At 40.4% G+C, this 17,282-nt stretch overlaps 2 protein-coding genes across 2 annotated transcripts in view; one reads left to right on the top strand and one right to left on the bottom strand.

Annotated features, from left to right (window-relative positions):
• The window catches only part of DARS1 (aspartyl-tRNA synthetase 1), a 276,033-nt gene that overhangs the window by 232,585 nt on the left and 26,166 nt on the right, over positions 1-17,282 (bottom strand). The gene's annotated exons all lie outside the window — the stretch shown is intronic.
• The window catches only part of THSD7B (thrombospondin type 1 domain containing 7B), a 428,797-nt gene continuing 424,890 nt past the window's right edge, over positions 13,376-17,282 (top strand). Inside the window, exon 1 of the mRNA XM_083405406.1 lies at positions 13,376-13,431. The gene's annotated coding sequence lies outside the window, so the exon portion shown is untranslated. The remainder of the gene's footprint in view (positions 13,432-17,282) is intronic.

Here is a 17,282-nt window from a genome sequence, read left to right as displayed (position 1 = left end):
CAATTATGGTCAATTGCATTGTGGCTGGTATTGTATAGCCTCACTCTTGAAGTAGGTGACCTCCTTGGCTTCTGATTAAACCTTTGCCTTTTCACCATTCTGCTCTCCCTTCCAGCCTTCTCCATTACACACACACCCCACATCACGCCACACATACCTTGGTTCTGACACATAGCATCCCAATTCAGCACATGTTTCTCAATTGCACTTCTCAGCGAAAGCATTTAAGTTATGAAATGTCTCTGAAATGTAAATTTTAGAAGGAGATGAGGAATAAATGAAGCAGTCACTGAATAAATAATAGACTCTGAGTTGGTGCCTGTCCATCTATGTGTCAGGCATCCCATTCCAGAGTGTAAACTGTCTAGTTATATCACAGAAAGGAGAAACAGCTTAATGCAAATCAAAAAGAAGAAAGCAGTATTATTTAAAGCTTCTGTTTTTGTTTGGGGGTAAATTGCCGCAGCTATACATGATACGAAATATAATCAATTTCAGAGCGAACCAATTTGCTTCTATAGGATTTCTTGGGTTTAAATACAAAAGTCAAAGATGGGGGGGGGCAGGGCCGGGGTTGTCTTCTCCCTCTGCTAATTAGTCATGATAATAAATTATATCAATAATGGATCAGAAAGAGAAAAGTGCAAATTTGCATCGCAGTGAACTGCTTTTTCTTCCTCTCTCAGCTTCATCAGGTTGTAGAGCAGAGATGGGGACCCCGTGGTCCTGCAGATGCTGTTGGACTACAGTTCCCATAATTCGTAAACATTGGCCATGCTGAGTTGGCTTGAATAGGGCTGATGGGAGTTAGAGTCCAGCAACACCCATAGAGTCACGGGTTCCCATCCCTGGATTTATAACAATTGACTGTTCAGCATGAAGTCTAGCAAATACCAACCAAATGTTTGAAAAGGATTATTTGAATTGCTTCTCTAGAAAAAAAAGAAAGGTTTCATTCTTCTCTTTAAATGTGTTTGTTCCTAAGAGGCTCTCCATGCAGAAATGATACCCATGTGCCTCAGTTTTGCATGATCTCTCTTCCTTCTTGAGGGGAAAGAATCTCACAGGACTGGATCAAATTTGCTGGAGAAAGCAGAATAAGTAACTTCAGTATACTTAGGCCAATCAGTCTTTTTATGGGGAGGGGGGTATCTTTAAAGCTCTTTCAATTTGAAGAACAGAACAGAGAAAAGAAGTATATAATTAATGTGAAATCTGATCTGTATGGCCAACTAACCATGAGAGAATGGGTGTCACTCTCTGACCTGGGAGCAAACTGGATTTGAGCTATGAACTTGCTGAGCAGCACTGAATACATTCCTCAGCCTCGGTCTCCCACGTGTGTGACAGGTCACTGCTTTTCTATTCATTTCACAAGGTTGTTTGGAGAATGAAAAATGGCATGATTATATAATAATTTGCTTAAGAAGAGTGCAGGAAGAATTAATCGTAACCTATTCACCCTGAAAACAGAAGGATAGTTCTAAATGTTCCTGATAACAAGTTGTCTTGACCCTGCTTGCCAGTAGAAGAGGAAGTTCTCTGCAGATGTGAATGCTGGAAGTGAAACATTGTGGGATCCCTTCTTTGGCAAGTTTCCCCCTTAACATAAAACATCTCTCATAATTTCTAACTGCTGACCATGCTAGCTGGGGCCGGTGGGAGTTGGGATTCCAGCAACATCTGGAGGGCCATGGGTTCTTCACCCCGGCCATAGAAGAAGGGTTCATTTCTTATTCTGCATGTTTTAGGACTATCCTGCTACCCCTACAGGCTCTTGTTAGAAGCCCACTGATTTGGAACAATCAGCAAAGGGCCTGAAATATGGGGGAAAGATAAGGGGTCCCTCCATGAAATCAACAAGCCCCTCCACCTGATTCTCATCAGTTTTAGCCAAGTTCTTCCCATTCTCTACCTAAAAGCAGTAGCTCAAGATGGCAGAGCACAAATGGTAAGGGGAGAGGGAAGTCCCCTTATGGCATCCTATAATTCTGTCACTGAATCAATGACATATTTAGGTTTTGGAGCTGATACAAATCCACAGGGAGGATAGGTCACAAGTAATATGAGACCACCATTTTGCTGAAGCTAAGCAGATATGGGGATGGTCAGTGTTTGGATGGAAGCCCTCCTGGGAGCCACCTTGGGTTCCGTGATGGAAGAAAAGTGGGATATAAATGCAAAAACAAAAGAGAGGGAGGGAGACATTCTGCATGGCTTTATTTTTACCATTTCAGAAGTGCATAAGCGGGAATTGGTTACTTTCAAAATTGCCCTACACCACACTCAGGTGCTCTATGTAACTGGTCTTCAACTCTGAATCCCTTTACTTTATTCTACAACAGGGGAAATAACATGCCACTAACTTCAAAGAATGCCACTCACGTGAGCAGCTGTCTGTGAGAGTGAGCATCCTAATAATTTAGCATCTCTTAGTATCACATAATTTTACTTCTCTGAAGTGAGCACATCTCCCATGCTAATCTATGGCTCCATGAGGAATGGAATTAAGTAAGAAAGCAAGGAAACGGGGGATAAAAGCAAGCTCTTTCCCCAACAAGACAAACAGAATGAAGTGAAATTATCCTACTAAATGCTTGCCAGGATATGTTTGTTCTGCTTTCCCATAAGCAAGGAGTTGATGCAGGCAAAGAAAACCAGAAAGGGGGTTATTTTGTTTGATAAAATACAGCTCAACTGCATACCCTGCCTTTGTGGATACAGTTTCATATCTTTGGCTGTAAAACTCACAAATTCTCATTCTAATCACTCTGGTTATGAAAAGTGTAGACCAACTAGATATACTCCCTTTCCAGAGTCATAATATGAGAGGGAAGCAGGGTGATTATTTGGGAAGCTGGAGAGAAAATAAGTTTAAATAAACATGGGCAATCTAGGATGAGGATAGGCCTCCAAAGGAGTGTCCAGTAATGAGGTCAGCCCAGAGGGAGGCTGGTGGGTGGCAAAGGCAAAAGGGAAATGTTGAAAACAAATAGAAGCAACAAGGATGGAAATCTTCCTCTCTCTCTCTGCCATGCTGTGAGGTTGCAACAAAGCAAATCTAATGAATGTCACTGTTCCATTTCTCCCTCCCCTCTTCAGACATCATTTCTCAAATATGAAATGTGGTTCATTATCTGTCATGAATGTTTCCAGCTGTCTGCCAGAAAGGGAAAAAAAGAGAGAGAAAAGAACACGTCAGGAAATGAACTATGTAGTCTCTCCTCCTTCCCTGTCAACATCATCACAGGGACAAGTAAATAACGGCACTTTGAAGATACACTGAGACATCAATGCTGTTGCATGTTTGGAAGTCATTGGTTTGGGTCTGGAAGTTCTGTAAGCAGAACTCCACTTGGGATACTTTCTTTGGAAGTGGCCAGGGCTGGAAAGTAATTTCTTCCTTCCACCTGCTACCCCCTGTGCTTCCTAAAAAGCTAAAGGGCGGTCCCTTCAGAACAGAATGGGAGGTGGGTTTAGGGACTGCAGGGGAGAGGAGAGATCGTTGCAAAGCAAAAAAGGAAGGAAAGGAGAAACACTAATCACTCAAACCTCAGTCTTCCTAAAGAGCCATATTAAGTGCAAGACTAAAATGTTGGTGCTCAGTGAGCCTTCCTGGGGAGGGCATGATCATCAGAGTAAACGAGAAATCTCCTAATGAGGTTGTGGATGTCTGAAAACCACAGTCCCAGAAAGCCAATCTCAGTCCCAGAAAGCTAATCATAGAATCTGGCTCTCTCTCTGTGTGTGAATTGAAACAAGCCATATTGAAACAAACCAGCTGGTATCTGCTCCCTTCAATGGACTAAGGAAATGGCGGGTTGTGTTTTGTTGCTCGGAAGTTGTCTGAGAGCTGAGGATTCTGTTCCCCAACAGAAACAAGAGCAGGGCTGGTTTATATGCTGGTGAAAGTCATGTGAGACAGGAGAAAGTCATGTGATCAAATTGCCCCTTATTTGGGTTCATTCACACTTCCTCTTATCCTCCACCCGGAAAGCTCAGGTTCAAGTGGTTTTCCTCTTGTCCCACACTTTTGAGGCATAGATCCAAGTGTGTGTACTTTTTTTGTGTTTCACCTATGGCTTTCCTCCAGAAAACCCAATAGATCAAAAAAGTGGCAATCTGTGGAAACCCCCGTTGCTGTTTGTTCTGATGCAGAGCTGAAGATTGGGTTTCCCCTGGGGAAAGCAACAGGGCAAACGGATGTGTGATAAGCCTTTTTATGTTGATGTGTGAATGCTAATGCTTATATAGACTAAATGGAGAAGAGGGAGGTATTCGGGCTCTGAGGTTTCCAGAACTACAAAGAATAGCTTTAAGGGGCAAACTCTCCAACCAGCCCTATGAGCCCTGGTGTCCTAAGAGGCAGTTGAATGCTGATTAACTGTTGGGCAGAGGGGAATGTAAAACTGGATGGGAGAGGGAATGCCATCAGTGGCATGGCTGGCTGGAAGTACCCTGTGTATATAGGAGCACACTGCACAGCAACATGTAGTTTTGGGGAGGGAAAAGTGTTTTTCATTGTTGAGGCACTATAGGCATTCTCCTTCTTGTTCTCAGATAAAGTGTATTGTTCTCAATCTTACAAATACCTTATCACTTGATCCTTACAAAGACTATGGCTGCAACCCTGTACAGTCCTGCACACTTCCTCTCTTTGGTTTTAATGGACTTAAGCATGATTAACTCTGTGTTGGATTACAGTTTCCAGATAAAGGTCAGTGTGCCTTATTCCTACTGAAAGCATAGGAGCATAAGAAGCAAGGTTCATTGAACCAAGCAGTGGTGTGATGTGTCCTGGAAAACTTATAGGATAATGATGGAGATAACTGTTCCCTATTGTTCAGGCCTCACATCTGGTAATCTCGGGGTAGACTGCCTCTTTTGGATCCCTGTGCTTAATAGCCATTGACAGATTACCCTCTGTGAATTTATCTAATCCTTTGTCATATAAAAGAGTGGTGATCGGCACATGCTGCGTGAGTTCATTGAGTTAATTAGGCATTATGGGAATAAACACTTTTGCTTATATGACTATATAAGTGATTGTGAACATACTGGCAACCAACTTTTCCATCTCTCATCTTACCTTCCTCTTTTTCCATTTTAGTTTTTCTCTTGACTATGACAGGGTAAGCATGGTCATCTTGTGTCCTGCTGTGATATGGCTCTCAACCCTGCATAACCCATAAAATGTGCTCTTTTAAAGCAATTGGGATGTTACATGGACAGAGTCATTTTTGTCTGTTACCTGTGGGATTGTCAGTTTTCTGTGAAAAGGAATTGCAGCAAGGCAAAGTTTATTACAGCATAGACATATTCTTTGATGCTTGACATTTTTACGCTCATGAGGAGGATCAGGTCAGTTAATATATGCATATGCTACTTAAATCTCTTTTGAGGACATGTTCCTTGAAGTCTGCAAGGAGTTTATGCCCTAAATCATCTGTTAATTCTAGTCATGCATTTTGCGAATGGCCTACCATCCTGGGGGGAAAGGAAAGGTCTGCGTGTTTCACTGAAAAGGGAAAACTAATAAGATGAAGGAATTGAAACGGGAAAGGATTATCATTCTCTTGTTACTGGCATAGGAGCATCATCTATGCTGTTACTTACCTCAGCAGCACATTAATGTTCCCATTTCTCTAATGAGCAAATGCATTTATTTATTTTTAGAAAATGAGGTGCTTTCTTTGTAAAATTTCTTGTAAATATTGTTTTGATTTTTTTTGTCGATCTCATTTCCTTCTCTTGTAGATTCTCAGTCTGTAATTATTTCCATTTTTTAAACGGAGAAAAGAAAAGAACAATTCCCAATGAGAATCTCAACTGTCATAGGTTTATAAATTCATTGTATTTCTTTATGTAGCAACATTTTTATTGATTCTGTGTGAAGCTTCCTGTTCCAACTGGCTGAAGGCCTGTTGTGTTCTGGGTAAGATCCCAGAGGAAATTACCTGGCTGGAAGAGTGACCAGCACTAATTGCAAGGGACAGGCAGAAAGCAACCTAGAAAGCAGTTTGAGGCTAAGATTTTTCAGGACCTAGGAGAACTCCAAGGGATATTTCTCCAAAGTTCAAGTGAATGCTTCCATCAGGGCCCTTCTGCCCCAGGCCTGGCTCCCCAGTCTGAACAACATATTGACAGAGGCATCATATTGATACCTGTGTCTAGCTTCTGCTGCTTCCTGCAACCCAACCATCTGTCTGTCTTGGACCATATCACCTGCCTCTGACCAGAATCCGGACATCATTTAATCATATCACCTGCATCTTTCACCTCTGTTTGACTGCTGTGGAATTTAATAATCAACTCAATGTCTTCTCTGGATGATGCCACTGGCTTCTGTCTTCGCTGGACCAGAACAAACTCAAAGCCAGTCCTGTTATTTTTCTATTTCATTTATTCACCGCCTGATTCAAAAAGGCTCAGTGTGACATACAGTAAAAGGCAATGGACAAAAATTACATGGAAGATGAAAAACACACGATCATATGCTACTTCTCAAAACAATAATGAAACCCCTTCTCTGAAAACATTATCACCAGTAAAACGAACTAGCTACCAAATGGCCTACAGAACATTGGGGGGGGGGTGACTGGGAATTAACAGTCATAGAGGTGGTGGAAAAGGAGAGTCCTTGCATGGCACTGAGAAGATGTTAATTCGACCTGCACGTGAGTCTCTTTGGGGAGAACATTCCTTAAAGAGAAGCCATCATGCTGAGGTCATTTTCATTGTTAAATCTGTGACTCATTGTGCAAAAAGGTCAACATGGTGAACAGTTTGCCTTGGATGTTCTACGCAAGTAGAACTGTGACACTTACATAGGATAGTGGATAAAAATCAGATATATGAATTATTATTTGAACCCAACTTCTGAGACAGAATGTAAAAGGCAGGACCATCAAATGAACTGAAAGTTTCACTCAATATATTATTGTATGCAAATCATTATAGAGCCTTTGAACACAATAAAATACTAAAATTCAATGTGGACTGAGAGACAGAAGAGAATTTAACACATGAGGGTAAACAACACTTCCAGGTGCCAAACAGGTTTCAACCATATAGCTTTCTTCAGTGGCAAATATAACTAAGTAAACTAGCCACTCCAGAGTGGATCCAGAGTATATGGTATGTCAAGCTTGTTTATATCAGGCCTCAGGCTCTTGGAAAAATAAAAATTATGGAAGCATTTTATATTTACATATTACTTACAAGCCTAAAACACGAATAATGTAACTATGACAGATCAGATATCACAGGCAGAGCATTCATATTACCTCTCAACATCTCAAAAATCACCAGTTTTCAGTTGGAGCTGCTCACCCAGTTATCTTCAAGATTAGTGAGGAGACATTGAATGGTGTCTTAGGGATTGTGGATCATTACTGATTTCATGGGCTGATGCTGTCTGCAAGATGTGAATCCTTCCAGAGCTTATCACTTAATGACATAATAGCTGCCTATGTAAGGCAATCTGTGTCTACTGTTATGTGATATGTAAGATCTGATTTTCAGCAGTGATCTTTCTGCACATGCAACTTATGATTTCTTGCTGCCGTCTTTCAGTAATGAAGAAAATGTGCAAAATGAGGTATGCATGTCACATTTCTTGCTTTGAATTGTGATCTCTCTAATATTTCATATTCATAAGTCTGCTTGCATATTAGATTCCAAACTGTTTTGCTGGCATAGGCAGGAAAGTTAATGCTGGGAAAATTAAAGGTAAGATAATAAGCTGTGTTTGAGAAACTTCATGCCTTTCACAAGGGAGAAAGTCCAGCAGATGTTCCTTCTTCCTAAAATCTGCAGTGGAAAAGGCACAGCAAGATTGCCTGAGTGTGCAAACTTATGAACTAATCATGTACTGGATTGGCCTTGGGCAAAGGGCAATGATTGCCAGATGTCTAGAAAGTTACCTTAGGCTCAGCTTCTTTCTAAATCTATAGGTCATCATTACACAAAAGAATACTATAAATAGACAGGTTGAATATTATTACTTCATTAAAATGTAGACATCTCTCTAAAAATATGAAGAAACTTCACACAGTATCTCCTCGCAGTGTGCATGGACTGTATATTGGGGTGGACAACTAGATCTGGCCACATCCTTACCTTCCCCACTCCTGGTGAGAGCATGCATCTGCCAATCATCTCACATCACTATGACCTCTTGAAGTGACAACTTCAAAGGAGATCACTGCCAATCAGCTGATTGGCAATTGTAGTGAATGCATGCTATCATGGCAAATCAGCTGATTGGTGCTGAGAATGTCATTCTATCATTCTGCACATATTCAAATGCAATTTTTAAATGTTTTATTATTTGTGCAATGCCTGAGACTTAATTGCCTTTACTGCATGTTTAACTTTTGTCTTAGGCAATACAATCAATATTACTCTGCTTATCAATAGTACCCTTTTGGATTGTTTCCTGTTTGTTATAATAGGTTTTGACTCTCTCTTTCTGACAGTTTGATTCCTTCTTTTTATTAGCTTAATTCTTTTCCTTTGACCTCATATTTCTCCTTTCCCCCTCTTTTTACGACTAAATATATATTAAAGGAACAGTTGCCATTCCCGTGTCCTTATGCATCTGGGGTGCAACTGCAACCCATAAAAATGTTAAGAACTGGCACCCTTGTAAGTTTTATACCACTTTCTCAAAAGAGATAAAATCCTTGGGGAAGGAACTTGTTCAACAGTGGTAAAAGTTGAGTAGAAAATGGCTTTCTATAAAAATAAAGCACTAAAAAATGAGATGAGTAAAGCAGTTTTAAGAGTAACTTTAAGCAGAGAGGATTTCAGATACCCTTTTGATAGTAAACACTCCCAAGCTGGTGGTTATTGCCTTCAGGATGAATGTGCTGTAACTCCAAGATTATCCTCTTTCACTTCCTAGATTCCCCCCCCCCCCAGTCCTGTAACAAGTTTATTTGGTGTCACCAAGGTCTCAAGGATGTTCCAATTCAGTAGTGCAAACCTTTACAATCCGTTCAAACTCTCCGCTTTGTTGGCAGTGAAAATGAGTCACCGCCATAATTCTCCAGTTTCTTGGGGAGATCAGACTGCTTTCCTTCTTCAGCATGTGTCATTTTCTTATCAATGGAACAGACTAGATCAATCAGCCCTCCACTCCCAAAATATCATTGGCAGAACTGAAATAGCAGCTATGGGCTTATCCACGCTTACTTTCCTCTGCTCTTTCCAGACACAGTCCACAATTTAAAGCTTTGTGTCTGAACACCCCTCTTCTTTTGCTCCAGAACTTTCTCCATGAAAATGCATTCTTTAAAGCTCAATTGGAGGAAATATCAATCTGCGGAAAACCCAAATGGGTGTTTGCTCGGATTCAGCTTTAAAGAGTGAGGGTTTGCGGGGAAAGATCCAGGGCAAAAACCAAACAAAAACCCAACAACGATGCTCAGACATCTCTGGCTGGAAAGAGTGGGGCAAAAGGTAAGTTTGGGTAAGCCCTTAGTGAGTGACTGTACTCAAACAGCTCTTCAAGGGCAGCCGCCACATGGATTCAGTCTTAAGCTACCTCCCTACCTTCCTCTTGTCTGTAGTCTGTAGTCATGCTCTGCTCTTATTCTTCAGTTGGAATCACATTATGACCCTTTGCCTTGCAGCTGGCTCAGATAATCCTTACCATCTTTCTCATCTAGATTCCAACTGGAAATTCTTACATGCATATGAGCCTATATTTGTTTTATTTTTTGAAGAAAAAAAGAACTACAGTGGCACAACAGAAAACAGCAAGAGAATTTCTTTGAGTGTTTTCTAAGTCTCTTCAGTCCAATGTTCCTGGTGTGTAAGAAAACCCTTTGAACGTGTTTGGCTAACTGAACCTTTCAGAACACAAGAAAGACCTTTCTTACATCTAATAGCTGTTGCCCTGAAGATGAACTCTTTTGAGTTGGAAACGCACTGGGAATCTTGAACTGAACAAACCCTTGCATGCACACACAGAAGCTTTTTGCTATCTCCCAAGTTTTTTCATCTGAACTACTTTCTTGGTTTTCTCTCAACTTGCATCTTGATCTGTCTGGTTTTACCCCAGTGCTCGCAGGACAGGCCACAGGTGATTCTTTCATAGATTGCCTGTGGGGTGGTGGTAGGAGGTCAATCTACATCAGCACCCTGATATACATGAGGGTAAGAAGACTTTAACCATAGCCTCCCACTGTAGCCCCAACATAGGCTACAGGGCTGTCTTTCCTACTAGGGAGAGTGAGGAAGTTACCGCAGGCCTTAGATTTAGACTATCATGAAAAGCCAGCAAATTGTTGTTACTCAATTTATTGTTTTGTTTTTTCTGCCAGGTAGGGAGAAAGGTGTTTGTGAGGTTTTCTGCTACGCACCTTAACCTGGGGGTTCAGAAGGAATATTTTGATGCTTTGAGGTATCCACACCCTCCAGTGCCTGCAATTTGCATTGGGGAGGGGGGAGAGAAACTACCATTGGAGCAAGTGGGAGCTTTCCTTCAATGCCAATCGCAGGCATGATGTGGGGAGCTGTCAGAGGACAGTACCCCACCCAGTGCCGATAAAGAAAAAGCTTGCAAATGGTGTGATAATTATCACAGCTGGCTTGACCCTTTAACACAAGAATTGCTAGATCAGGAAACTGTTTTTGGACTAATACATTTAGTTGCAGTGATGTTAAAGAGCGTGCATTGGTTATGTTATGTTGGAATGCTTCTATATCAGTTTCATAATGATGTTTCTGAGTATTTGATTTAAATTGTGTGTGTGTGTGTTTAAAAAATGTGTTTGTCTTAATACAATTTCCACCTATTTGTATTTTTTCAATATAAAATGTAAAATGTATCCTAAAATTAATTAGAGATGAAAAAGAACACAATCAAATGGCAAAGCAAAGGTCAATGTACTTCTTTCATCCCTTTGCGGGGCTAGTCTCATTCTAAGCATCATCTTGGCAAGAGTTTGGTTATTCTCAGCAAAATTTAATCAATTTCCGGGTGATCATTACAAGCTTCAAAAAACTATTGAAGTGAAGTTTGTTCATTGCGAAAACCTATGGCCTTTTCTGCAGTTGTCTTCCCACTTTCCTCCCCCCCCCCCTCAAGATCTCCCCGCCCCCCCCCCATGAGTTAGTATCACAAGTGCTGCTTCCTGGGGCCATTTCACATGACACAATGACAAGCCCTGGTTTGCAACTGGAATCCTAGTCTGGTGCTCATAAGTGGCTTCACTGAACATGCAAGGAGGTGGGAATGCACTGGTTCTGCCCTCCCCCATGGTAGTTGACCTCCATGAGTTGAGGAGGGTACAAATGGAATACAATACAAATGGAATACAATACAAATGGAATACAATACATATATTTAAGACCCCTTTTCCAACATTCTCTGTGAATCCCTGCTTCAGACAGTCACACTCCAACTCATGGTAGATGACTAGAACAGCAACTGGCGATGTGCTAATGTGCACATGCCTACTCTCCCCACATTGTGAGTTCATTTTTTTAAAAAAATATTTTTATTAAAGTTTTTAAAACAAATTTTAACATATTCAAGAAACTCAAATTACATTTTACATACTCAATATACCCCCCATGACTTCCCCCAACTTCCCTTTCTGGTTTAGAGTGTATTATTTTTGTTTTGCATATAGTTTTGTATCCCTTCTATGATAAAATAAACTTATTTCTTAATCTGTACTTAGTCTCTTAGTCCTTATTTGTATTTACTATTTGTATTTGTCGGTTGTAAGTGTATTACTCAAATCCTGCAAGTGAGTTCATTTCAATGTATTGCTTTTGTATATATATCTTAAAAGGTTCCCAATTCTTTTTAAAGTCATTATTATCTTTATCTTTAAGTCTCTCAGTTAGCTTTGCCATTTCCGTGTATTCCATTAACTTTTCTTGTCATTGTTCTTTCATTGGTATTTCATCGCTTTTCCATCTTTGAGCTAATAGCATTCTTGCCGCTGTTGTCACACACATAATTAAATTATTGTCTTTTGGTATATCTTGACCTATAATACCTAATAAAAAAGCTTCTGGATTTTTAACAAAGGTTATCTTAAACATTTTTTTTCATTTCATTATAAATCATGTCCCAATAATTTTTAATTAGTTTGCAATTCCACCACATATGATAAAAAGTACCTTCCTTTTCTTTGCATTTCCAACACTTATTAGAGCTCATTTTGTACATTTTTTGCCATTTTCACTGGTGTAATATACCATCTATGCATCATTTTCATATAATTCTCTTTCAACAGTACACAGTTTGTGAATTTCAAATTGCTCTTCCATAGCTTTTCCCATTCATCCAAATGTATATTATGTCCTAGGTCTTATGCCCATTTAATAATGACTGATTTCATCTCTTCATCTTTTGTCTCCCATTCTAATAATAGCTGTCAGTTTTCTTTAACAGTTTATTATTCTCTTCTATTATTTATTTTTGAAATCTAGAAACAGTATAACTAAATCCTTTCTTATTATCTTCCTTAAAAATCTCATTTAATTGTTGATGTTGCAGCCAATCACTATCCTCATCCTTGATTTCTTCATACTTTTTAAATTTTAATTTCCCTTCTCTTTCTGTCAGTAAGTCTCTATATGTTGGCCATTTTGCCTCCATATTTATTCTCTTGATTGACATTGCCTCTGTAAGAGCCACCCACCAAGGTTTTTTCCCCCTCTAACCACACTGTGAGTTCATTTAAGTCACATATGAACACCTTAATAGGGCTTGAGTAAATAGTCAACAGGGAGAATGATGCCACATGTTTTCAAACACCTTTGTCTCAAACATGGCCTCAAATGTATGTAATGGTAATCTGAAGGGCCATTTAGATCAGGAATAGCCATTTTGGGTGGGAGACAATCTGAAGAAACAGCAGGGGGAGAGATTGTTGACCCTTTCCACAGCTTATCACACACCACACACCTCTAGACTTTGTCCATGAATAATTTAATTCTCTGCTACAGCAAGGAATAAGTCTCTGAATAAACGCTAATGAGTAAGTCACAAGTACCAAAATAGTGACTCACTCTTTATGCTCGTACAAACCTGGCGACAAACTCATGCATGAGAAGAGCCACTTCTGTTTAATGGAAATCACACTGCTGACTAACTTGGCCCACCTACAATGGAAAATAGGACAATTTTGCACATAGCAATTATGTTCTCAGTGCAGTCTCTGACAAGAGATAGTAGTTTCAAAGGAAATTCTAAACCACAAAGAGTACAGCATACTCTCTTACTGCTCTATCCTGCCTACCTTAACTTTTGATCTCATGTAAATGCGGATTTAAATGGGTACTCAGCTGTTCCACTTAGAAAGTACTTCTTGGACTGCTTTTAGGCCACACCAGAGCAGATGTGCATGGGATAAACAGGTAGAAGATTATGTAAAATAAGCATTACTTGCTGAAATTGAGCAGGTAAGAGCCATGTTTCTATTGTTTAGAGAATTGTTTAGAGTTTAGTAAAGAAGAGGAAGAGAAAGAGGAAGATTTACTAATAGAGTGTATGTAACAGAGATAAAATAGTTAAGATGAACGATAAAATCAGAAAACCTATGTAAAATGCTTACTGATTTTTTATATATATAACAAAGTCTTCACCAGATGCCTGAAGTTCAACAGGGATGGGACATGTCTGATCTCAGCTGGGAGGGAGTTCCACAGAATTGGGTTCACAATACTTAATGCACAGCTCCTGCTAGATTTGAGGCATATGCCTGTGCAATGGGGGACCACTAACAGTGACTTCCCTGAAGACCTCAGCGATTGAGCAGGGACATAAGGGATTAGGTCTGTGTTGTTTCCCAGACCCATGTTGTTAAGGGCCTTGTGAATTAATATGTGGAAATGAGCCTGGTAGCATATGAGCAGCCAGTGATCATCCCACCCTAGCTGTGCTTAGTAATTATTTTGTTTTTGTTTTGGCACCATGAGTTTTTCCATGGCCAAGAGGCACACTTTGTAACATGCATTAAAATGCACGTCTCATTGAAAACAATGCAGTGGAGAGAGCAAGCAGCAACATGCTCAGATGAACATTCCAACAGACATATAGATGAGAGCATCTGATTTATGCCCTGAGACAGTTTTACATGTCTAGAAGCCTGCGTCCGAATATCTATCTTTTGAGCTGGTTTGGGGAAGCTATCCAGGACAATCTGATGCCAAAGCCCAGCCATCCTATATGCCACCTAATCATACCAGCTTGTGTTAAGTAAAAGCAGCTTAATCATAATCTTAATCCCAGGAATGATTTATGTTTGCCCAATTATGGCTAAGCATATAACGGTTAAAAGTCCCTTGCAAGAGCAAGAGCCTGCATTTGCAAGTCATTTTTCCGTATGACTGATGAGTCTTTTCAGTTTGCCTCCTTAGTTGTGGAATTGCCAGCAGCAATTAGAGGTGGTGAAAAGGATCTCTGTGCATTGGAAAGCTTTGCCTGCTACCTTGCTTGAGTATCAACCAATACAGGCCAATTGAAAAACTGGCAATTCTTGGTTTGGAGTCGCCCCAGCCCCAGTCACTTAGAAACAGGGCTGGTTCTACTATCCAGCACAGTGAAGCAAATTGCTTCAGTGGAATCAGGGGGTAGGGAGAAATAGATAGGGACAGGGATTTGGTCTCTGAATGGTGCAGCAAAGCTTTTAGAAGCCTTGTTCCACTGCAGACAACAAAATCTTTGAAGCCAGCATGGCCAGAAAATAAAGTCTTTGCTTGCAATGGGAATGATGCCATTTCACAAACATCCCTCCCCACACGGACAATTCTAAAACTTCTCGAACAACCTTCAAATAATTATAGCACACACTTCTGAATTGCACAAAGGATTCCAGCTGCACAACTCCATTTATCTTTTGGATTTGTGCATTTTAATTCTCCAGTGTCATTTATGAAATGCAGCAGACTGAAGCTAGACCACCTCCTCCCCCTGCTCCACTCTTACATGTAATATAGATGCGTCCCATCTTCTTGGGAAGCATCGCATTATATACAGCATAATTACATAGTACAGAAAGAGCAAAGGAATACGGAGAAATGGTAATTCCTCTCATGACATCCCTTTCGCCGCAAGATAGCAACAAAAGTTCCAGTAACCCTTACAGACTAGGAAAGAATTGTGAAGGTAGACTGCTGGAGGCGGCAGATCATATTGCATTGTTGTTGTTGTTGTTTATTAGACCTGTTAGCCATTGCTACCCAAAGCCCTCCAAGCAACTTAAATGCATTAAAAAATGTAGACATAAATGCATTATACCATTTAAAAAATCATACAAAACACCTACCATTCATTAGTGTGTATGTGTACACAAAATACACACATGAACACAAACATACACAATCACCCCACAGGAATCTCTGGCAGTACGCAACATCCATTAAAATAAGGACCACACATTCCAAAAGTCTGTTACGCTTGTGATGTAACTAGTTTCATCAGCATTAAAGAAGACAGTTCAAGCTCTTGTGCTTGATAGATCTGTGATTGTTTTAAATGACATTTAAGGATTTTAGCAATTTTCAGTACTATCATGCCCCACTATTAACCTCCGTCAGGACAAGTATTATCACTAGATCAACAGGACCAGGGATGTCAACTTAAATAAAATATTAGGGGGAGGCAAGTACGCCCTACCCCACATAATCAATCCCCTGGAGCAGATTGTGGGTGGGTGGGGTGCACGCATAGGGGGAGGAGAAGGAATAAAGTTCCATTGCACAAATGTAAATCCTTGTGTTGATAGGATACATTAGTTGTATACCGCCCAAAGTTTTTGACCTCTGCACCGTATTGTAAATATGCAAGATCAGAAGTCCACTTCTGTATTATAGGCAGATGTATGGTATACAGCTGTGCATGCAGACATGCAAGCTTTGTAAAATAGAATCCCCAGTGTGTGACTAAAGCCATAGCAGCCCAATTAGATTTTGCGAAGTCATTGTAAAAGGCATGTTAATAATGGATGTCAGCAGGTGTCATCCCAAATCATTATGCTGCCTGAGAGGGACAAGATGATGACCATTCTTTGTCCAATGCACAAATGCTGAATGTACTGGCAACTGAATCTTACTTCCACACATGAGGTGGCAGGGTAGGAGAAGTAGCCCAGGAGAGACCATGTGGCAACAGGGCAAAATAGTGGGGAACTCAAGAGGAACAGCTGCTGCTTCCCCTTAGCCAGGCCAGACTTTATGAAGGCCGTTATTATGAAACCTTCAGGGCACCGATACACATCATCATCTAAAGAACGGCCCCAGAAGACTATTATGTTCAGAGCCTAAAATTATTCAACTGTACCAATGTATCTATGCTTTCTGGCCCCGTGCATGGTGGTTCTGACTGCAGCAACATGTCCATCTGGGTTTCAAATCTTGGGGAACCTCTGGGGATTATAACTAAGGGGTGATCTCACAACAAGGCGCAGAAGGTTTTTGTTTGTTTGTTATTGTTGCTTTATGTCAAGAGGACATGCTGAAGGAATAGGTGGATTCAGAAACATTTGCTTTCAGGTGGATTCAGAAACATTTGCTTTTTTCAACATGTATTCACATGTTGAGAAATTTAAGGTTGGTTTTTCAAAGTAAGCCTGTGGCGTTTCTGTAGGTCATTTGATCATTCCTCTATTTTTAATCCATTGTTCATTAAAAATATGCTACAAGCATCAAGATGCATCACCACTACTTCCTCCTTTATCAAGCAGTTTTACTTTAAAAAAAAATCAGGCTGCTCCACATTTATTTAGGTTGGAGTTTCCGAATGAATTCAAGGTACCTGCATTCCTAGACCTTAGCTCCTTTTAAAAGATTGGGCTGTTCTTCAATTATTCAGGTTGGTGTTTTCAAATGACTTCATGCCATCCACATTCCTAAGCCTCAGCTCCCAGACTTCACAGTATTACCATTGACATTAATGCCAAGATGCTGTAGTGGATACAGCAGGGATGGGAAACATGCATAAAGCCCTTCAGATGTTGTTGTGCTTCAGCTCTCATCAGCCTCAGCCAACATGACCAGTGGTCATGGATGACAGTAGCTGTACTGCATCATCTTCTGGAGGTCCACACATTCTTCATCCCTAGGAGAAAGGAAGAATCAGCCATGATCCAGTCAGCCACAGACTGGCATCATTCTACCCAATTGCTGAATAAGAATAAAAATAACAGGATTATTGTGAGGATAATGTGGTGCAGGTCCCACAAGATGTGATCAATTTTTAGCTTTCCCCCCCTCATGCCCCTTTAGTGATCTGAAACAAAAATGATTCAAACAGT

This window comes from Podarcis tiliguerta (assembly GCF_965153285.1).
Source record: "Podarcis tiliguerta genome assembly, chromosome: 1".
NCBI classification, from domain to species: domain Eukaryota; kingdom Metazoa; phylum Chordata; class Lepidosauria; order Squamata; family Lacertidae; genus Podarcis; species Podarcis tiliguerta.
The sequence above is the reverse complement of the archived record's forward strand: the minus strand, read 5'-3'. Positions and strand labels throughout refer to the sequence as shown.